Source organism: Serinus canaria, chromosome 8 (genome assembly GCF_022539315.1).
Source record: "Serinus canaria isolate serCan28SL12 chromosome 8, serCan2020, whole genome shotgun sequence".
In the NCBI taxonomy this organism is placed as follows: Eukaryota; Metazoa; Chordata; class Aves; order Passeriformes; family Fringillidae; genus Serinus; species Serinus canaria.
Window position 1 is genome coordinate 24,693,925 of NC_066322.1, and position 23,702 is coordinate 24,717,626.

General features: G+C 43.3%; 1 long non-coding RNA gene across 1 annotated transcript; it reads right to left on the reverse strand.

Moving 5' to 3' along the window:
• Positions 1-16,273: 16,273 nt before the first annotated feature.
• LOC127059876 (uncharacterized) lies at positions 16,274-23,285 on the reverse strand. The gene is made up of 2 exons (XR_007778191.1): positions 23,160-23,285; positions 16,274-16,499 (listed from the first exon to the last, which is right to left on the reverse strand). It is a non-coding gene; the product is annotated as an uncharacterized LOC127059876 (long non-coding RNA).
• Positions 23,286-23,702: the final 417 nt, after the last annotated feature.

A 23,702-nucleotide genomic window follows, 5' to 3' on the forward strand; every position in this document is an offset into this window, starting at 1 on the left:
GGGGAGGAAAAAAAAAGAGAGGTTTGTTTGTTTTTGAAGAGCTGAGGGTTCCTCAGATAATGAGCACTTCCAGTCTATTTGCATCTGTGTAGGCAGCCCTGCCAAGGCTCCACAGTCTGCTGCTAGAACCAGGATTACATTTCTCAGCCTGCCAAGCTCTAAATCTGAGAAACACCACCCAGCACAAGGAGGCAGAGAGAGGCAAACAGGACACAGTAAATCCACCAAGCTGGGAAGGATGGGAAAGGGGGGAGTGGATTTGCATGCTGTGAACACGGGGTGCTGTTCCCTGCCCTGTGCTTTGTGATTCAGGGATTGCCCTGCAAATATTTCAGAGCCATGAAAGGGAGCACACGGCAGTGCCAAGGAGATGGAGATAAATCTGTATCAGAAATCAGGGAGTGCTGAGAGATGGGGCTGAGATAGACCTGAGCATGGAGATTTATAATAAAAAGCTGACAGAAAGCCTGCTCTGGATATGTACACTGGTGTTAGAACAGCTGACAATGTGAAAACCATTTATTGTTGATAACAGCATGGGGAAATGCAGCTTTTGTCCATGCCAAATTGCTCCTTTTACACAGCAAAACAACCCATGTCAGCCAGTTCAAGACACTTCTGTTTAAAAAATGCCACTTGGAGAGAGTGCACACACACACAGACACCAATCTGGGCATGGGATTGCCCTGCTGATGGAACAGAATTTAAAGGAGGGATATCCAGCATCAGTCTCATGAAAGGATGGCAGCAGCTTTTGGATGGTGGGACTCATAAAACTTATATTTGGTGTGCATCCTGCCAGCTGTTTGACAGGGTGCTGATTCAGGACTGAAATTTTTCAGGAAGGCAATGGAAAGGTCAGGACATGACACTAAAAATAGTTGTTTGTCCCATCTGGATCTTATCACTTCTATTCCCTGCCTATATAATCTTTTCTCGATGAATATATTATACAAATGCACTCCTCACACTGCTGTTTGAAAAACCAGACCTTTTGATGCTTTCTGACCTGTGTGACAGCCTCCCCTTCCCACAGAAAGTGCAGGAGGAACAGAGCAGGAGTGGGACAGCCACAGCTTCTCTGGGCACCCTGTGCCAGGGCCTCCCCACCCTCACAGGGAAGGGTTTGATCCCAGCATCCCATCGAACTCCTCCCAGTCTGTTTGAGGGCATTAATAAAAGCAGCATTTGGATAAAGCACAGCCGAGCTGCTCCCCCTCACTGCAGTGTGTGAGAACAACTTGACTGGTTATTACCTCTGCTCCTCTGAGCTACCACCTCCCCTCTGCTGGCAGGGCCTGCAGCAGCTCTTGGTTAGGGGAGCTGATTAGGAGTTTGCACTTCATTTTTTAGAGGAACAACTGTGGCTCTTCCCTGCAGCCACGGGAGCAACGCAGTCCCAGCTAGCTGCTCCCCAAGCTTGGCTGGAGGAAGCCACAAGATTTGCCACCCCCAGGTTCCCTTAGAGGACCCCAGGTGGTGGTGCCGTCTGTGGCGTGGGTGGCACAGGCGAGGAGGAGGCCACGAGGAGTCCAAAGCAAAGGAAAAAGAGAGGACACTTGCGTGGCTGTCAAGAAGGCTTTTTTCATTAATGGTTGCAGAAGCAAGTGACAAAGGAGACACCCTGGCGGGGGGAGGAGCTGATACAGGGAGTGGGCGTGGAAGGGGGGGAGACTCAAAGTAACCAATAAGAATAGGGTAGGGGAGGAACCAACAACATATCTGAACCAATAAAGGTCATACATGGGAGGGGAAAAGCCCCAGGGGCAAATCATACAGCACAGTAAGGGTGACTGACATGGAAAAATCTCGAACAAAAGGGGGGTGGTTACAGTGAGTGACAAGGGGAGTAGGTGGCACCACTGGGAGGGGAGAGGACTGATAAGGGCAGGGAGGGAGGAGGGAAGGATCGCTGGGTTTGATGGGCAGGCAAGTGGCGGGAAAGGAAAGTAACAGACAACCTGGGACAAACCATCATGAGGGGAGAACATGGGGGGAACTAAGGACCAAACCATTTTCTTAACACAAAACAACTAACACAAATAATAATAACAAATCTTAAAAACACAATGCCACAACAACATTTACATTTCTGTTTTTATTTGCATACCAAAAACAAACACAAAAGACAGCCTCGCTGCTGATTTTGCTCCGTGTCAGGTGCCACCCATTCCACAAAGTTTATTGTCACAGGGAGAAATGACAGAGCATTTCATTTGTGCTTGTCTCGCTGGGGACAGGTTGGGAGGCTCAGAGATAAGAACAGCAGCTTCCAGCTACCAAATGAGCTCGGGTTATGATGCAAATAATTGTTATTGCCATTATCTTTGAAGGCAGGTGTTTGGTGTCCCTGTGAGGAAAAACTAGGATCTCTCTAATACTTCTAAAAAACCTTGTTTTCCCACATTGTAATAACTCAGCAGGCAATGATATGACTGAGTTGAAATATGAAAGGGGAAGAAAACATTTCTATAAGTGACAGAAAGTATTAATATAATTCATCTCCTATTTATTAGTGGTCGTCTGTTGTCAGGAAGCACTAAAAAGTACACATCAATGGAAACAAACTGTAAATTATCTCAGCAATGTTCTGTCAGGTGAACCTGATAGGGAAACTCCAAAATAAATCACCTGCTGTGTTTATAAAGCAAGCAAACAACCAAGCCAATCTCAGTGGAGGCAGCTTGCAGCTGTTTTATTGCACTGATAAATGTGGGCCAGGGCTGGGGAGCAGCACCGAGGCAGAGCAGGGGCTGAGCTTTCCCTGGACTTGGCACCAGGGCTGAGGAAAGAGGGCAGCACATCCATCACAGCCAGGGGGATGGAGCTGGATACGCTCACCTGCAGGTGGAGAAAAGAGAAGGCAAAAAAACAAAAACAAACAAACCAAAAAACAACCCAGCAAAGAAAGTCCCCAAACTCACATCCGCAGTGTCCACAAATTTGGAAACATTTATGGTGAGCTTTGGGCATGTTATCCTCACTGTTCCAAGTGAGACCCAAGGACTTGAGGATCTTGAAGGCCTTCTCCAGCCTTTCTGACTCTATGGGATAGTGGTCCCTGGTGGGTTATCAGCCACCACCAGCCTAGAGGGGACACCAGGACACGGCTGTGGCCTGGGCATGTCCCAGGCTCTGGGGATCCCTGGCCAGTGCCTGGGAGAGGAGAAGAGCCCTTGGATACCTCTTGGTCAGAGACACCAATTTACCAGCAGGGCTCTGCAAGGGACAGCCTTGGGAGCTGCTGTCCCAGAAAACCTCATCAGGAATCCTATGGCTCTGCTTGGCAAAGTTCTCATTTTACAGCCCTGTCATCAAGGGCAAAGCTTGGCTCTTTCCATACCTGTCTCAGGGCTCTTGTGCCATTTCCCAACCATCTTCATCCTAACCAATAATTTGGGAATGTGACATAATGTCCAATACTTCATTGAAGTCAAGATGATTTACTTAATTTCCCAAATCTGAGGTGGAATTAATCAGAGAGGTGCAATATCCAGTAGTTTATGCTAAATATTTTACTTGACCAACACCAGGAATTGTGTCAGCAATGCTTGAATACAGAGAGGTTTAATACACATGTCCTCTTTAAGTCTAATAATTTTCTTTCTTGTCCATTACTCTGGATAGTTTTCTTTTGGAATTATCCATTTTTTAAATCTCTCATCTTGATTCACAGCTTAGACCACTTTTTTTGTGTGTTTTGACCAAGATGTGCAGTTCCAGATGGAGAGATAAAAATAACCAAGGCATTTTAGGGCAGGACTGAAATGTTTTAGAGCTGTTTGCAGACATTGCCACCATACCTACTCACATGGGCCAGGACTGAGCATCAAAGCTGGACTTCCAACTCTCCTTCCCAAGCTGGAATGATCATTGCTTCAACATCCTAGGGCTGTGTACATTAAATTAGTCAAATCCCAGATGGAGCATTTTAGAAATTAGGTGGTGGAAGAAAAAGAAAATCCCAAAAGTTTTCAAACTCTGTGCCACTGTACAGAAGTGTCAGGGTTTTGTTGGTTGTTTTTTTTTTCTATTTCAGAATGGCTCTAATTTTTTCAATGCTCATTTTTCCCTCGGTTGCCTGGTTTTAATTTAATGCTGTGCGATGAGTTTCAACAATAAAAAAAGAATTGACAGGGTTTTGCTGCAACTCCCACACAGTAAATTATTTGTAAGACAATCCACTGTCTGCCCCCAAGAAAATTAAAAAAAAAATCAGAAAGCAGTCATTATTTTAATGGCTTATTTAGGGAGTTACCAGACAGAAATCATGTGTGACCTGCAGGGAGGAATTATTCCAAGTCCTCTGAGAGTTGTCCCATTGCTGAGGACTCTGAAGCTGCAAATCCCCAAAGTATTTCCAAAATAAAGTGCAGATTTGCCTGCCTTTTGCCATTGTTGGTGCTCCTGTTGGCTTTAAATCTCTGGCAAGGATAAGTGATTGAAAAGTGTTTCCTCAAATTGCAGCTAGAACCTGAAGAGATCCTTAGAAAACCCTTTAGAGAAAAAAAACCCCAAACCAGCAACTCATAAAGTTTTCTCCCTGATTTTAGTTCACCAATTTTGACACCATTAGAGTGTCTTTATGTTGTTATTGTGACTAAGGCAGGAACAGATTTAAAGTTTTCCTTCATTTTCAGGGTACCTCTAAACGATTCCCAGTGCAGAAAGGGAATTACTGAGAAGGGAAATTCAGGTGCTTTCTTGATTTTTGACAGCATCCTGTGCTCTGCTCCTGACATTATCAAAGGTGGGAGCCTGTGAAGGGGAGGAATTGCTTTAAATGTCACATGGGAGTGACAAAGCCAAACCTCCAGCTGGCTGTAGCTCGGTGTCAGCCCCGTGCACAGGCTGAGATCCTGGATGTTAGCCCTGCTGAGGGGAGGCTGTGTCAGGATTGTGCCATTCCTTTATCATACAGGCAGATTTTAGCTTTAAACATGCAAACACACAAAGGATAAATTCATTGTTGTTTAATATCTTCATTAATGATACAGACAGTGGAGGGCACGCTCAGGTTTGCAGTGACACCAAGCTGAGGGTGCAGTGACACCCCTGGAGGACAGGGTGACATCCAGAGGGACCTGGACAAGCTCCAGGAGTGGCCATGGGAACCCCAGGAGGTTCAGCCAGGGCTGCTCAGGGCAACCCCTGGGGTCAGTCCAGGCTGGGAGGAGCAGATGGAGCAGCCCTGGCAGAAGGACCTGGGGGTGCTGGGGGTGGGAGCTGGAGCTGCCCCAGCCCTGAACCCCCTGCCCTGGGCTGAGCCCCCAGCCTGGGCAGCAGGAAAGGGATTGGGATTCTGCCCCTGTGCCCCTGGGCTCAGATGAGACCCCACCTGCAGAGCTGCCCCAGCACAGGAGGAGCTGGAGCTGCTGGAGAGAGCCCAGGGGAGGCACCAGGATGGGCAGAGGGATGGATGGAGCAGCTCTGCTGGGAGGGAAGGCTGGGAGAGATGGGATTGTGCACCTGGAGAGGAGGAGCTTTGGGGTGAGCTCAGTGTGACCTTGCAGTGCCTGAAGAGGCTGACAAAAAACAGAGAGACAATTTCCAGGGGATGGAGTGACAGGATGAGGGGGAATGGTTTCCCTGAGGGCAGGGTTAGATGGGATATTGGGAAGAAATCCTTCCCTGTGAGGGTGGGCAGGCCCTGGCACAGGGTGCCCAGAGAAGCTGTGGCTGCCCCTGGATCCCTGGCAGTGCCCAAGGCCAGGCTGGATGGGGCTTGGAGCAACCTGGGACAGTGGGAGGTGTCCCTGCCCATGGCAGGGGTGGCACTGGATGGGCTGTAAGATCCCTTCCATCCCAAACCATTCCATGATTCCATGGTTCTGTGACACATACAAGCAGCAATATGAAGAATAGAGATTGATGCCCCCAGCATTCAGTTAGACCAGAGACTGATTTAAAGGCTCCCTCAGTCTATTTTCAGGCATTCTGGTATTTGCTCTTTGAGCTAGAAGACAGATACAACTGCCCTTTAGCATCTTAGCCTGTAGACTTTAAAAAAATTAAGGGACTGCTTTAATCTCATCCAGAAAAAAACATTTTCTTATAGAAGAGTTCCATTTGCACTTAATTAGTATTAGTATTACATCTCTGGTGGTACCATGTAGATTTTACCAACCCACATGATGAGGTACCTAACCAAACGGGTTTAAAAGTGCTGTAGAAACAAAGTGGATGCTATGAGATGAAAAAGAGAAGCAATTTGCCCTGCATCAAAATGAACGTCCCTGGAAGAGGGGTAATTTGTTTGTAGAGATGTTGATCTATGCAGCTGCAGGGCTTCTCAATTTTCCTATCTCATTTACAGTTCCCCTTGGGCACCTTGCATTAAAAGGAAATATGAAGATTCACAATCCCAGGATCATTAAGTTTGGAAAAATATTCAGGATCATCAAGTCTAAGCTGTGTCTATCTAACCTTGTCCCCAGCCCAGAGCACTGAGTGCCATGTCCTGGCCCTCCTGGGACACCTCCAGGGATGGGCACTCCAACCCCTCCCTGGGCAGCCCCTGCCAAGCCCTGACCACCCTTTCCATGCAGAAATTCCTCCTGCTGTCCAACCTGAGCACAGCCTGAGGCCGTTCCCTCTCCTCCTGTCCCTGTCCCTGGGAGCACAGCCCGACCTGCCCACCTCCACACTCCTGTCAGGTTTTATATCTGGAAATTCAGGAGGTGATGTGGAATGGTGTCCAAGTGGAGCCCATCTCTTTCTAAACATCTCTGACAGCTGAGGAAGTGCCTGATGACAATTCCAGTCCATTTATATTCCAGGAATCTGCTGCTCATGGACTCCTCTCTGCTCATCCCTGTGCCACTAGCAAGATGTGTTCTCCTGCTTGCTGGATTTTCCCACAGACAGCTCCCAGCTCCACCAACTGGGCTGCAGTTAAATTATATCAAATAGCTCCCAGTTCCTTCCCTTCCAACCAAGTGCCTTTTTCTCCACATCCCAGTTTAACAGGAAAATTGGAAAATATTTTAGGCAAGTGTTGTTAATAGAGCCCAATTTGGCACTTACATCCTATATTAACATATCAAACACAGTTTAACATTCAAAATCTCTCCTGTCTGGCAGCCAGGAAATTATGCCATAATGTTAATGTACATGGCCTTATTAAATTGTGCCTCTATAATAGGGAGTGTGTTATAAGGCAAAGGGAAGAGCAATATATCACAGATATTGCAACACACACCAGCACTGCAAAGATAAAATTTCAAATATGTACTTATGCAGCTGCTATCTGAGTATCTTTATTTTGGATATCTCTATTAAATAACTTAGTTTTTTCCTGAAAATAAAGCAAGAACTCAATAAGCCACTATAGACAGATAGTGCAGGTACCTGGAGCAAGGGGATGGCAGGGGTAAAATAATAAGGAAGGAATGCTATGGGCATTAATATTCATTAATATTATGGCTATTCACATAAACCAGTGAATAGCCATAACCATTACACATAAACCAGGGTAAAACCACATGAAATTGGGGCAATCCTGCCTCCTTTCTCCCTGCACCATCTCTTCCCACTGCTGTCCCACACTTGGGTTAGTCAGGCAGATCTGTTCACTGACCTGATTGGAATTTAACTCTGGAAGCAAAAAGGCTGTTTGCCAACTCATGGAACATCTCTGCATGGTCATCTTGACAATCCCAAGGAAATAAGTGACAGAGACACTGCCTACGTTTCCTAGAATTGATATTTCCATTTTATTTCTAATTTCCAAGCAGATTATTTATTTATTGATTGATGTTGAATTGAGACTGTCCTTACAAACCCAACTCAGAGCAGCTTCACTGCAGTCCCACTCCTGCAGTTCCCAGAGCCTCTGACGAGGTGCAAACATTGGGAATTAGCATCCCAGCCTCCTGTGCTTTCTGCAGGATAATATTTCTCTGGAGTCACAACATCTGGGAGCTGGGGAGTCACATTGCTCCTTCTGCTGGCACTGCTGCCAGGAAGCTGCATGGTTTGGGAGTGGAATTCACTGCAAGGAATTACACATTAATTCTCTCTAGAAAAACACCCATTCCCTGAGACTTCCATAGCAATCTGAGCAAGGAGAGCCCAGCCATTCTGGAAGAAAGGGAGAAAAGTAAATAGTGGGGAGATCTGAACAAAACTAAGTCTCTAATCGACTTTCACAACTGAAATTCAGTTTTCTTACTCTTAGGAAATGGGAAGAGGGGACCTGGAGCATCCTGTACCTGGAAAAGAGAACTGCAGCCCCATTCCTGGGTCTTGCCAGCCTCCCACATCCACTGCCTGTGGTTCCTTTGCCTGGCTGTTCACAGTTTACCTCCAGAACACACGGTTCTGGCATCATTTTTAAATAAATCTGGATAAACAAAGCCCTGCTGGTGAATCCCCTACTCCTGGACTTCTTGGGCTGTTCCCAGGACCCACAAAAGTCAACAGAATTAAAGCTTCCCCCTGAAACCACTGGAGCTTTAGATCTTTCTGCTGTGGCTAATTAATCTTGTTCATTAGCTACTCCCCAGCTCCCCTTGCCTTGTCCTCATCCCTTCGTGCTGGTGCACATTATTCTTGTCTTTTAAACATTAATTGTTGCTGTGCAAGCCCTTCCTGGAATGCATTAACTGAAATCCCCCCAGATATCCACCTTCCTCCTTTTGCCAGTGCCTCAGAGGCTGGGGAGCCAGGATGTGGCAGGTGCACTACAGGCCAATTAAAAAGCAAATTTGTGCTAACTGATGGGTAATCTGCACTGGGAGCCACCAGTGACATTAGGGGATGCCTGGGGAAAATTTCCATTAAGCAAATTCCTCCACTCTGGCACAGCTCTGACACCTCCACATGTTGTGGCTTTTGCAAGGTGAGTTTCCTACACTTTCACCCTTGGAATTTTTTCCTCTTCTCACTGAATCTTGTACAAACCACTGACCAAGGGACAAAGAAAGGAGGGGTGAAGTGAGTTAAACCAGCCACTAGTCTGCTTTTTATTTACCTAATTTTTGTAGCTACTAGAAGTAAATAAAACCAAACAAACCAAAACAACAACAAAAACCACACTAAAAACCCCCAACAGCAAGCCCACAACTCTTTTAAATTTCTACTTATTGAACAGATGATATTGTTTTATGCATGTTTAAATAGATGTGTGTGTATTTATGGATGAGATTGAAATTCATATTCACTAAATGGCAAAACAAGTGTGGCACCAGCTGAGCTTGTGACCTGCTCAATTGCACAGCTGAATCCATGGCACCTCAATATATTCCAAATTTACCATGTATTTTATTGGTATAGATGATGTATCACATATAAGGTATGGTGTATGATGCATAAAGGTTCTATATTCATATAGAGCAGAGAATAAACAGTGCAAGTGCCTCTTTTCTCTCTCTACAATCCAGCACTGGGAACGTTATCCCAGATTTGCACCACACAAAAGCAGAATGAAATGGAATTGTGTGAGCCAAAATCCTTCCTGAGTGGCAATTTCCACTTACCACTTGCAAATATTGATCCAAGATTAAATTACTTTTCCGCCTTCATTGTGTGGAGATCTTCAGAAGGTGTTTGCTCTGTTTTGTTACTTTGAGAGACCATAAAACCTTGAAATGAAGACTTCCAAAGCTCAGAGTCTGTTTGAAAATGATCTGTGCCCAGAAGAAATGTCCTGTACCATGCCCTGAGTGGTGATTCTGGAGATATTCTATTTCTTGTAAGGGAGAAATGCTGTGGCCCAAGGTTCCCTGCACTTTGGCAAGCAAAAGGGTGAGGATTAAATGTGCTGGAATTACTGAGAATTTTAGACTTTCTGTGCTGATGGACACTGACCCCCAAGAGAATTTGACCTGAGGCCATGGAGAAGGCTTCCAAAATTGGGTAGAACTGGGATTGTGGGTGTGGAGTTTGACTAGAAGTGTGTAATATCCCACAAAAACTTAGAGTTTAAGGTTTTAGAATACAGTAATATATAAAAAGCAGGATGGAGGTTTTAGGGCAGAGGCTGGTCCTTCTTCTCTACCTTCTTGTTCACTTTCTTCTCCATGGGTTTGGGTTGTTTGGTATAATTGGATAAAAAAGTCCATACTGAGGGCCATGGGTGGCTGGTTATTGGGTTAAAAGTAAAAATAATTTGGATGTCATTTCTTAATTGGACACTTTATCCTTAAAAGGCCTTGTAGAGAGAGATAGGGCTCGATTTTTAGTTAGTGGAATGAAGTGCTGCAGAACTCAGGGTTTGTGAGACTGTAACAATCACTGGGGAGAGCCTGGCACTGGAGGTTTTGTAGGAACTATACAGAAGGCTGCAAAAAAGGCCAAGAAAAGCCAAACTCTCCCCACAGGGACCAGAAGGATCTCCTAAATTCTTGAAATAAATTGTAATAAACCAAAACCCCACCATATTTACATTTCTTATGGTTTGGAGAAGGCATTTCGTGTTTGCTGACATAGAGAGGCTGTGGGATAAAAGGAAATGCTGAAAACAAGGATTGAGGTGGACAAGTGAGGAATTGGAGTGTGAAAGATGGGTGGTGTGTGACCTTTAGAGGTCATCCAGTGCCATCTCTGGATGGCAAGGACCCCTTCCACCAGCCCAGGTTGCTCCAATCTCATCTGGAGGAGTTTTAGGAGCAGCCACAGCTTCTCCAGGCAGCCTGAGCCAGGGCCTCACCACCCTCACAGCAAAAATATCTGTAAAATATTAGGCATTAACACATTTCTAAATGACTCCATATTTTGCTGTGTGGGTGTATTTAATGAGTGCTTGTTTTCTGAACATTGCTGATCATTTAGCAAACTGAGGGGCTCAGTTTATGTGAACAAAATACAATTTCCCAAATGCTCAGGTAAAAGGCTCCAGAGGTGTCCAGCTCTCCTAGGAAAGCATTCAGTGTAAATTCATGAGGCTGTGACACCAATACATAATACCACATCTATATGCAGGGCTGGATTTTATGCTGGATTTAAGGGGTTGTGCTAAAAAACCCAAATCTGAGCCAAAGGATTGCTGCTGTTTGTTTTGACACACTGTGCCTACATAAGAAGCAGCCTGTGTTTGTTTTACAGATGTATTTTCCATAATCACCCCCACCAGAGGCAGGGAATGAAAAGCCCCAGAAGTGTTGCTCTTTTATTTATTTTACTGATCCACCTAATTTTAGTGGTGTCTTTTATTAAAGAGAGATTTTGAAACAAAGCAGCATCTCAACTGCTAAATCAGCTTCAATCCAAACATCTAAATTCTAATTTTCAGCTAAACCTGAAAAAAAAAAAAAAAACCAACAAAACTGCTGCAGTTTTTAAGCAAAACCAATGTATTGAGTGCCAGGATCTGATCTCTTTGTGCTTAAATTATCACACTCCATCATTTTCCTCTTATTACTTGGTTCCTGAGGCTGGGGGCAGCTCAGGATTTCTTTCCTATTGGAGCTGGAAGGCAGGAGGAAATAAATAACATCTTTTACAATCCCACGCTGTCGATACAGATGCCAGATTAATGGCTCTGGAGAATGATGAGCTCTGATACAATCGAGGGGGAAAAATTGTGTCTGCAGGAAAAATAATAGGAACAAAGTGCATTATCTGCCTTTCTTCAGTGTTTCTCAGCTCCTCCTTCCCTCATTGGCTGGAGAGAGAGATGGAGCTGGAGCAGGATGGCAGGAGAGCCATCATTTGCATAGCCTGACATGAACTTTGACAAGGTTCAGCTCTTATTTTCTCTTTTTCTGTGCTTTTGAAATGCACATAGAAATTATGGGTTCTATCAGGTGGGTTTGGCTTTGATGTGTCTGTGGGGATAATGGTTGTGCTTTAAGAGAATTAACTTGAAATCAGAATAGAAATCCTGGAGAGAGTTTTCTTGGAAAACCATGGCCAAGATTGTCAGGTTTTCATTTTCTTACTTCTGTCTCATTGAATGACCCTTTCAAGAGATGGATCTTACTTTTTGTTCCTGAATAATAATTTTCCATTCTTTGAAATCTTAGGGAGGAGGACACCTCTCAGGCTATCCCATCACATCCCAGAGTAACCCATAACATGCTGTCACTTGGTGGTTCCTTGTTTTATTGGCCAGGCTGCTCCTTTAGTGTCACTCTGTCCTTTGTGAATAACAACACTAAAGACCCGGAATAAAACTTTGGCATCAAAAAAGAAAAAGTCACTAAAATATCAAACTTTTACAAGGAGGAGAAGAAAGCAGCAAAGGATTTCAATGAAGTCTGACAAACCAAGCTATTACACACTGTTAAAAAAAAACCCTTCTGGCTGAAAACCTCAGTGATAGGTAATTATATTTCTAAATGAGGCAATCATTGTTAAGCTATGAAGAATATAATTAATTTTATAACATTCTGTAGTGTTGTAGTCAATACAGATAATAGACTTTTTGAGATATTAGCTGTCCAAACACATCCAAGTCATTTAAAGAATCTCATTGTGCATTCCCTTACCTGAAGTCAACAGTAATAAAGCTCTTTTCTGTCACTCAGACAAACCCAGACAGGGGCTGAAATGAATTACTGGATTTAAAGAAATGGGTGCAGCTCCACTTCACAGACATTCCACCAGATTCCAGCTTTATTTCAGAAGTCTTTTGGTTTGCAAACACAGCACACTTTAGTTTGCAGTGGGCCAGATTTGTCTGTTATATAATCACACTGATTCAAGCTAAAGATTTATAGGAGAAGGGGAAAAAAAAAGAACTAAGCAAAACAAAAATCTAAGGAACAATTATTCTTTCAGATTAGGGGCCATCAGACTCGCTTTTGTGGATCTTATCAGGGACAACAGAGAATCCACCAGAGGAAAACTCATGAGGTGAATTGCAAATGTTAAAAAAAAAATTTAAAAGTAGGAATTACTCTTTAGACCTCAGTGAGCAAAGCTCTGAGATCCTAAAACAAAAGCTTTGTCATGTAAAAACACTCTTCTGCTTGCAAAAAAAGATTGATTCTGGTGCCAAGATCAGTCCACAGCTACAGTCTCTGAAGAATACAGAGAGGATCACAGCTCAAACAAGAGGCCAGCAGGTCACAGCTCAGAACAGAACTGAGGCTTGTGCAAACAGAACTCTTTGGGAGCAGGAGATGCTTGGAGAGGGACCAAGGAGGGGCAGATTGCAATGTCCCAGTCCCCCTGCACAGCTCACACTCCAGAGAGCATCACCCTCTGATTTTAGCACTGCTGAAAAGCAGCACTGCCCCACTCCTGAGGGTTTTAGGGGGGGCAGGGTGATGCTCAGGGAGAAAAAGCAAGTGCCAGTGTGGCCCCCAGCTGCTCAGCAGAGGAGCTTGGACCTGCAGAGGAATGGCTGGGTTTGGCCTGTGCAGGGCCAGGAGCTGGAATTTGAAGATGCCTGTGACCTTGGTGGTGGGATGAGAGCCCTCAGGCAGGGGGTGACCTTTGGGTGTTTCCCTGACACTATAGGACTCACTGTGGTGCTGTTCACAGGGGTCCCAGGATGAGGGAAGGGATGAGGATCTTGATTCCATGTTTCAGAAGGCTGATTAATTATTTTATGATATATGTTATATTAAAACTATACTAAAAGAATAGAAGAAAGGATTTCAGCAGAAGGCTGGCTAAGAATAGAAAAGAAATGAATAACAAAGGTTTGTCTCTGAGACAGTCTGGACAGCTGGACTGTGACTGGCCATTAATTAGAAACAACCACAGAGACCAATCCCAGATCCACCTGCTGCATCCCACAGCAGCAAATAATCATTGTTTATATTTTGTTCCTGAGGCGCCTCAGCTTTTCAGGAGGAAAAATCCCAAGGAAAGGATTTTTCATAAAACATGTCTGTGACAACACACTCCACTGGAGAGGGTGGGCTGGGATACTGGCTCTGTGTGGGAGCACAGGGGTGACATCAGGGCAGAACCAGGTGCAGGGGCCCAAAGTGCCCCCAATGTTGATTCCCAGAGAGGCTTTTTGGTGCCAGGAAAATGCCACCTGTTTGCATTCTACAGCATCCCCTGATGACGAGGGGTGTCCACAGGATTTTACCAGCCTGTGCTGTGTGAAGGCAGAAGGGTAAATGCCATGGGATCATGGAATATCCTGAGCTGGAAGGGACCCACAGGATCATCCAGTCCAGCTCCTGTCCCTGCCCAGACATCCCAACAATCCCACCCTGTGCATCCCTGGGAGCGTTGCCCAAACCCTCCTGGAGCTCTGGCAGCCTTGGGGCTGTGCCCATTCCCTGGGGAGCCTGGGCAGTGCCAGCACCCTCTGGGGAAGGACCTTTCCCTGAGCTCAGCCTGACCCTGCCCTGGCACAGCTCCAGATGTTGCCTGGGTCTGGTCCCAGGTCAAAGAGAAAAAAGTGGAAAGAAACAAGGAGTTTATGTTTTCCTTCCTTTCTCTGCTCCCTAAAGTTAATTTAGGTTCTGAGCACCCTGACCTAGAGGAAGGTATCCCTGCCTTTGGTAGGGATTTGGAACAAGGTGAGATTTCATGTCCATCCCAATGCAAACCATTCCATGAATGGATGAACTTGTGCAGGTACAATATTCAGAAAATGTCCACAGCTAAGTTTTGTGGGATGGAAGAGAAGTAGAGTTGTGGCAAAGAGCTTGCCTGCCACTCACTACTGTTTTCTGTGGATAAAAATGGCAGATTGACATAAATCAATCAAATACTCATTGTGTGCTTATAACTTGCAGAAAGGAACTGAAGCCAAGACCTTTTTTGGCAACTTTTTCTTCCCCCCACTTCAGTGACAGTGACTGGCAGGACACTGAAGGACAATGAGCTGCTCTGTGCAGGATTTTGACTCAGCAGTGCTGGGTTCTCCTAAGGAAGTCAGATACCCCCAGAGCACACACCCCTCTTGGAATTCAGAGCAGGGATCAGTGTTCTTGCTGCTGCCCTTCACACTGCAGGTCCATACTGGCTGATGTCAGGGGCAGAACATAAGGTGCTTTCCAAGATGATGGGAAAAACAGTGTGGAAATGGCTCTGCATGCAATTACCAGTGTGAGGGGAGAGTGTGAATGCAGAGAAGAGTGCAGCTCTCTCTGCCACTGCACAGCTCATTCCTGAGCACAGGACTCATTTGCAGAAATGATACAATTATTTTACCTCCTTATTGCACAGAATATTTTAGTCACCACAGGAACAATGGGAACTTCAAACATGGGCAGGTTCCTTGTGAACAGACCTAGAGAAATGCTGCAATTACAGACTGCAATCACAGGTATTACAGTGAAACAAGGCTTAATTTATTTGGTTGTTTCATCCTTAGCTGAACTGTGTTAAAAAAAAAAAAAAGTGATTTTATATTCATGGCAACTATCCTTGTCACAGGAAAGTCTTAGAAATGAACAGGAGCCATGCCTTTATCCCACATAACCCTCCTGCACTGCTTCTTTCCTTCAGGAGGAGAGAAAAGAGGGGGAAAGTGAAATAATAAAAACCCTTGAATGCTAAATGCAAGGAAAAATTCACAATTCCTGGGCAGGGAACACAGAGAGGGAAAAGCTTTTCAGAGCAGTGCAGGCTCGTAACCATTAGTTACAACAGCATCTGAAAAGCCTGGTGACACAGTTGTGCTCAAAAATTAAAATGTTAAGCACAGAGTTTTGTCTTTTTGGCTTTTGCAGTTTGTCTGTGTCAGCTTCAGTCCAGGCTGGACAGGACTCAGGAACTCCATCCTTGTTTTCCTGTGCAGCCCCAGGGGGTCCAACAGCAGCAGTGCATTCCAGGTCCCTGGTTATCTTCCTTTTCATCATTAACAATCCTTCACTTCCCTGAGCCTTTCCAGCTCTTCCCTCCCTTGCAGAGGAGCACTTGGGACAGGTTCCCCATGTCCTGCATGTTCCCTCCACCAGCTTTTCCTTCTCCTTCCATGCAAATGCTTTGCTCCTTTGTTTCAAACCTTCTCTTTGCCTCTTTTAATTGTACAAGTTCTGAGTGGAACAACAGCATGCAATGTAATAAAGCAAACAGATTAATAGAGAGAAAAACAAGAGACATTAAATAATAGTCTCAGCAATTAGATGAGGAAAGGAATTAAATCACTTAATTTGAGGGCCTTAGCATTATTCACTGCAGAGCTTAATTTGAATTAATATGCAGTATACACACATTAATAAATGTCATATATGGGTGGCTCTTTAACGAGGAATATTGAAAGGAATAACAAAAAGGATTAATCTTTATATTCTCAGTAAAAGTGCTTATTTAAGGTCTGGCAAGCTAGTGTTCTAATGAGGAAGGTATAATGTAGAAACAGAGTGCTGTGAACGAGACAAGGTTCAGCTGCTGGAAGAGCTCTTAGGTTCAAAGTGAAATAAATGTGGTTGTTTATTGGTTTTTTGCTGTTATTTTCCTGTCATCTGGGCCAGCCTTCTGCTGCAGAGGCTGTTCTGAGCACGGGAGTGTAACTGGAGCTCTGGGGGATGTCAGGCTTTTCCACAAGCTGTTCCACTCACTTCACTGCTGCATTTTTCAAGGGTTAGCCTGGCTGGGGCTGTGGAAATTGCAAGGTCATTGTGTTGTGCTTCTCCTGCTTTCTGGAAAAAAAGAAAAGTTTTTTTACTCTTTGGCTCAGTTTCAGAAGTTCTGAGGCAAATGGTCAAGGTTTATGAGAAAAGTGGGTGTGGGCCATAGCAAAGAAAAGTGGAATTTCTGTGTTGGCTGGAGCCAAGATGCTCATTTCATAACAAGTGATCATTTTTCAGCAGCTTCTGGAGGCAGATCCTGAAGGTGCCCAATTAAAATGTATTTATTTTATCAGTCAATCCCTCTAACAAGGACTGTGACTGTAAATCATGCACTACACCATCCAAAGGAGTATCCATTGTCTCCCTCTTTTCCTGAGGAGACACAGATCTCATGAAACTGTTGGGGCTGGAAGTGTCCTTCAGATTCCATATTCTGACCCTGACTCACTTCTTGAGTCAGTGAAAGAATCTGAGACTCAGTATTTGCAATCTCTTGCTGAGAATCTGTGAAATTACCTAATGATTTGTTTTATAATTTCACCCTCCTGATTAAACTGCTCTGTGTGCAGTGGGATTTTTTTAATGTTCTGGTGGATGCTCCCACACAAAACACCAGTGAAAGCAAAGAACCAAACCCAGAAACTGAATATTGCTCATTCATTAAAAGCTCCAACATGATTTACTGGCCTTGTTACAACAGCATTTTCACAACTTAACATTTTATTTCCACAAGTGCTCAGTCACTGAAGTAAACATTCCAGTTTTTAATAGCATTTCCCCAATAGAAATATTTAATTGATATTCCACAGTATAAAAAGGGACTTCACAGTATAAAAAGGGACTTCACACTGGCATAATTTAAACCCCTACACATGAATATCTGTATTTTTTTCCTTGAAGTTCCAGAGATGATATAATTGCTGCTCTTCTAATTGGATATGTGTTTCATCACCTATCACAGGGCAACTGATTGCAGGAGTAGCTTAAATGTTCTGTCCTGTTAAAACCCTTTAATGGCAAAGCCTCCCTGAACACAGGAAAACCAGAGTAAGCAGAACTCTTATGCTTTTAACAGCTTGTCAGATTTTATTAGACTTTTTGAGATTCTGTATTTGCTTTTTATAACTAAACCACTGAGTTCTTATGAGGACTGACATGTTTTGTAACAAAACAAGTAACTTGCAGTGCTGTGGTGGAAAGGAGAGAAAACTGCAAATGGATTCATGTGAAATAAGTTATTATACAGAGATTTGTAAAGGGAATTAATGTGATGTGTATTTACACAAGTACCTGGTTTTTCTCTGTTTCAGGCTTTGGCAGAGAACCAAGGGATTGTTTACTGAACACATGGCTGTGCCTCCACATGGAATTACAATTGTGCCATTCCCCCCTGTTTACAGGGTAGAAAATAAATCCTGGGCCTATTTTTAAAAGATCTCATTTCTGCCCAAAGTGGCCCAGCAGAGCAGACCTCGTCACAAAATTTAAATATTCAGGATGAGCCTGTTCAAGCTCTGGGATATTCCCAGTGAGGATGTTATTAATCCTGAGAGAAGCTGGGATGATATTTTCCAAACTCTCCCCTGCAGGAGTTAATTAGGTGCTCCAGGGTCTGTGTGTCAGAAAAATGGAAGGTGGAAATTAGTTAGAAAGTTCTCCTGGGACAGCAGAGATAAAAAATTGCAAGCATTTCACTTCATATGTATTGTGTGTATATATATATATATGTGTGTGTGTGTGTGTGTGTGTGTGTGTGTGTATATATATATATATATACACACACACACTTATAAGTATTTATATAAGTATATAAGTATATATATATATATATATATATATATATATATATATATAAACCTAACACCCTAAACCTGACCCAAACCCCAACTATATTATATATATATATATATATTAAAAAAAACTACATATAAATATATATATAACCCTAACACCTTAAACCTGACCCAAACCCTAACTATATATATATATAAAAAACGATAAAATTATATATTAAATATATAAAATACATTATAATATATAATATTATAATATATGTTATATATAATATAATATTAAATATATAAATTATATGTAAGTATAAAAAGATATAAAAATAGATATAATATATAAAAGATACATAATATATTATATAAAATATGTGTTTATGTATTATATGTATTTGATAAATGTTATATAATATATGTTATATTTATTATACATAGTAGATATTTGTGTTTATTCAGTTTATAATATAAATATAAATATAAATATAAATATAAATATAAATATAAATATAAATATAAATATAATATAAATATAAATATAAATATCAATATAATATATGTATGTTATATTATATATTTATATATAACCCTAACATATGTATATACATATGTTCACTGCTGGATAGAGAAATGTGCTGATGTTTCCTGTCCCTGCCTGCCTGAAGAATTGCCCAGGTTCCCAAGCTTTTATTCCCTAAAATGCCATTGGGAATGCTCTAAGCATCTTGTATCTGTCCAGTGAGGAGTCCAGCCACAACCAGATGTATCAGACAACAGCCTTGAGCTAAATGTGTTCCAGTAACAAATTCAAACTCATTCATAGCAGGTTGACTTTATCATCCTTTTATAAGTGGGAGGACAACCCCAACAAAATATTTGCCACAGTAGTCCAAGAAGAAGGAACTTGTTAGGGGTTTTGACATCACCCAGAGGAATGGTGGGGCTAAAATGGGGAAAATACAAGTGGAGGGTCACATCAAAATCTGGATAAATGTTAATGCAGCACATTTCACAGCTGGAGCTGTGCCAGGGCAGGGTCAGGCTGAGATCAGGGAAAGGTTCCTCCCCAGAGGGTGCTGGGCACTGCCCAGGCTCCCCAGGGAGTGGGCACAGCCCCAAGGCTGCCAGAGCTCCAGGAGGGTTTGGGCAATGCTCCCAGGGATGCACAGGGTGGGATTGTTGGGGTGTCTGGGCTGGGACAGGAACTGGATCCATGATCCTGTGGATCCCTTCTAACTCAGGATATCCCATTATTCTGTAATTTAGCCAGACTGAGCTAATGAGCAAATTCCTGGTAAGTCAAAGGTCTCTGCCTACTGTGCATGGCTCCTACACACAGAGGTTTTTTATGGATAACTTTCTTTTGGCACATTTTCCCCATCCCTAAATATGAGTACACGTGCACTCAGGATGTCTCCAATAAAAATAGGATAATACCTTTAGATTCTATTAAAAGAGAATCCACAGGCTGCTTAAGAGCCAGACCTTCTTTGATGTTCAGGAGAATATTTCTGGGGAAAATGCAAGATTTCACCCTTAGCTCAACTGAAAGAAAGGGGTGGGAAGACTTTAATTTTCTTTTGTTACTTTGCTCCCACGCAGACATGCAAAAATAATGTTTAAAAGCCATTTAATCCCAGCATGCAGGAACAAAGGAGTGCATTTTTGCTGTTTATATCAATCTAAGAAGAGAGCAGGTATTCCAGACTTATTGTTGTCCTTATTGGAATACTTAGGGGTATATTAAAGCAGACAACAGCCATTTGTCCCAATAAAGCAGCACAAGTATTTGCCAGTTTATGTACTCCAGCAGCATTTCATATTAAGGACAAGGAAAATCTTTAGCCACGAGTTTTTGTATAGAAATTCTCCTCTTCCCATATTTCATCCTTCCTGGCAATTTCCAGGCAATCTCCCACTTGTTCCCAGCAAAGCAGCAGTCACCCCAGGATTGTGTTGGATAGTTTGGGAGCACAGGTGGAGGAGAGCACAAGGTATGCCAAGCACATCCCAGATTTTTCTGCCGACAGAAAAGTACCCTCTGAAATCCCTTCCAGCTCTCTCAGCTGTGTTTACACATTCCTGCTTCCATCCTGCAAACACTTCTGTGCTGGAGACACACAAAGATCTCCTTGGGAATGGCATCTCCCTTCAGTTCCCAAAGTGTTTTTTGTCACACACTCCTCATGGCATCCAGGAAGGCTTTGGTTCCCCAGACCTCTTGGGTTCCACATGGCAGGGACAAGGGGAAAACACACCCGTGGTCTCTGTCAGCAGCTGGGGTTACCTGCAGCTGCTGGTTTTAGCAGGAGGTCTGAAATCCAAAACTTTATTTTTAGGTGGTATAAAAGAATGCAGAGATTTTGGCAGCAAAAGTTTTTTTACACAAATTCAGGAAAAAAAATTAAATAAAAATCAGTCCATCTTCAAAGTACCAACAACAGTGAGATTTGTGGTCTTGATTTTTATCTTCACTGCTACAGCTTTGCTCACACTGCTTTGAAAAATAAAAAAATGCTTTTTTTTTTCCCAGTGGTGGTAAAATTTCAGAGTTACTGACACAAAAATATGAAAAAGGAACACATCCCCTTAATATTTATTTTAACTATTATTCTCCTCCAAATTGCACTGCATTTTAGTGTCACTCTTTAGTGACACTCTGTACTTCCTTGTGAGATGAATGATGGCTTGATATTATTTAAATGAAGGACAAAATAATTGTTTTCTCCACTCTCCAAAAGCCATTTGGTCTGTGAGACTTTGCTGTACACAGAAGGAAGACAAATTAAAAGAAAGGGGGGATTTTTCCTCACTTTAGTACTTCCAGAGGATGGAAATGCCAACGATTTAAGCACAGATGTGAGAATAATTTCAGGAGCAGTGCATCCAATCCACCTCCTGATGCATTTGTCTTGCTAGGACAGCCCTTCACAGGGAAAAAATATGATTGATGGGCGAGTTAGGTAGGGATGAGACACCTGGAATTTAGTGCTTCCATGGTTTTGAGAAGTCATGGATGATGTGTTCATTCTGCTTGTGCTTATCCTGCAAGCATGGGCCTGCATATGGAAATACAAGATCAGACTGGAGCAATTGGGAATACACTAAAAGAAAGAGGGTGATGGCCTCTTTTCCATGCTCTAATGGATGTCCAAACAATCCTGACCTTTGGCAGTTTTGGGATTATTGTCATTAGTTTTTATTCAGGTGTCTCATTGCTCTGTGATCAGTGTATTATTTTCTGCAGGTGCCTGTTATTGCCATGTCAGGACAACAGAATCATTCTTGGCCTCAAAATAAAGTGGACATTTCCTTCCATACTGTTTTTATTGTGTAAACCATAAAAAACCCAGGTTTTCAGTTACCACTCCCCAAATTCCCAGGGGGATTTTTTCCTCACCAGTCTTTCAGGTGAAGTTTATTTACACAGCTCCTGTGTGTGTCAGTAAAATAGTTAGGGGATACAAGAAAGGGAAAATCTGGAAATGTGGGAAGGGCCTCACCTCTGCTCTGTCTTATCCATCCTTAAAAAAAAAAAAAAAAAAAGTGAAATAAAATTATTTTATGATCTTTTTAGTAGTGGCATTGCAGCATACAAGTGTAAAGCTGTGTCCTGAGCAAGTATTTCCACAGCCCAGGAAAGATTGTATGCTGGGAAACAGACTTCTAAAAGTCAGATTCTGAAAGTGTCAGTAAAACTGGCTGAAAACTTCTTCAGCTTCCCACTGGGTGCAAGTTCTGCTTCTCTGGATGTGCCCATCATCCGTGGGACAATGGACTCTTGGCCAGGAAGGCTCTGGCTGAGTGAGCCCAGGATCAGACCCTGCACCCTGGGAACACCAGAGCTCTGCAAGGATGCACTGAACCATCCCAGCCCACTGTGGGCTTCATTAGAGAGAAACCTGTGCTTAGAAAAGGGATCAAAAGCTTGGAAAACCTTTGGGGAAAGCCTCCCATCCATCCCTGGCATGGGGAATGGCCATTTTGTGTGTAGAGGCAAATTGTTACAGCACTTACGGACGCCAGTAAATCAGAGAGGAGTCACAGAACCATGGAATGGTTTGGGTGGGAGGGACCTCAAAGCCCATCCAGTGCCACCTCTGCCATGGGCAGGGACACCTCCCACTGTCCCAGGGTGCTCCCAGCCCTGTCCAGCCTGGCCTGGGACACTGCCAGGGATCCAGGGGCAGCCACAGCTTCTCTGTGCACCCTGTGCCAGGGCCTGCCCACCCTCACAGGGAACAATTCCTTCCCAATTTCCCATCAGATCCTACTCTCTGTCACCCCTGGGCTTTTCTTCTCCAGGTGAACAATCCCAGCTCTCCCAGCCTTTCCTCCTAGCAGAGCTGCTCCATCCCTCTGATCATCCTGGTGCCTCCTCTGGACATGGTCCAGCAGTTCCAGCTCCTTCCTGTGCTGGGATCCCCAGGCTGGATCAGTATCAATAATTAAAGAAATTAACTGACATGAACTGAGGCCTGTCCCATCACAGAGTGTTGCACTCACATTGATGCAGAACAGTTGAAAAATGCCTGTTAACCAGGAATTTGGATCATTCTGTCAGGTTTAAAGGGACTAATTCACTGCCAACTCCCCATTAGGTGAAGATTCAGAGTTTTTGGAGCCTCCTGAAACAGTGTCATTAGAAATGCCAGATGTGTAGCTCCAACATGCTCTAGACTTAGACTCTAATCCAAACATGTCAACAGCTTTCAAGGTGTTTGTGCAGATCAAGGGAGAGGAGCTTTTCACTTCAGCTTTTCCCTTCTGTTCTGCTAATAGGGTTAACACGTGTTTCCCAAGGACAGGCAACAGGATCCAGGTGCAGACAGTAGCTTAGAAGAGTAAAAGGCAGATTGAAGTTGGCAGGATATTAAATAAAGTTAGGCACTTTCAGGTTTCTAATCAAGCTTACAGAAAGTTTACAAAATATTTATGAACTTACCTTTCCTTTGAAAAAGCTTTTTGTTGTTGTTGCTGTTGCTCCAAATATAGAACTGATTTTTCAATTGAATTTTTCTTCTCTCTTCCAAAGGCTCTGACCTCTCTCATCAAGGCATGACTTTGCTCTACTTGTTATGCAAGAGCTCTGAGTCATAGAAGGGGGAAAGGCAGCAGACTCTCCCTTTTTTTTCTGTTCTTGCAGGAGTCTGACAAGACACAGCTTAACAGCAGCTTATTCTTCTGTCTAATTGGGATGCACAGTGGACAAAGTCAGAGATATTTTAAATCAGAAAGTAAGAGAAGTTAAAAACTTCTCAGGCAGGAGAATACAGGACAAGGACAGTTTGAGGAGACATTCTATCATCAAATTTTCTCATTGGCAAAACATTTTAGGCACTTTATTCTGCTTTTTTTTCTTTCTTTTTTTTTTTTTTCCTACCTCCTACACGTCAAGGGTACTCAGACAAGCAGAAATAATGGCCTGTGGCTAATGATTGAAAGGGAATGTCAGAGAACTGCTAACCCAGACACATGTGCCTTATGA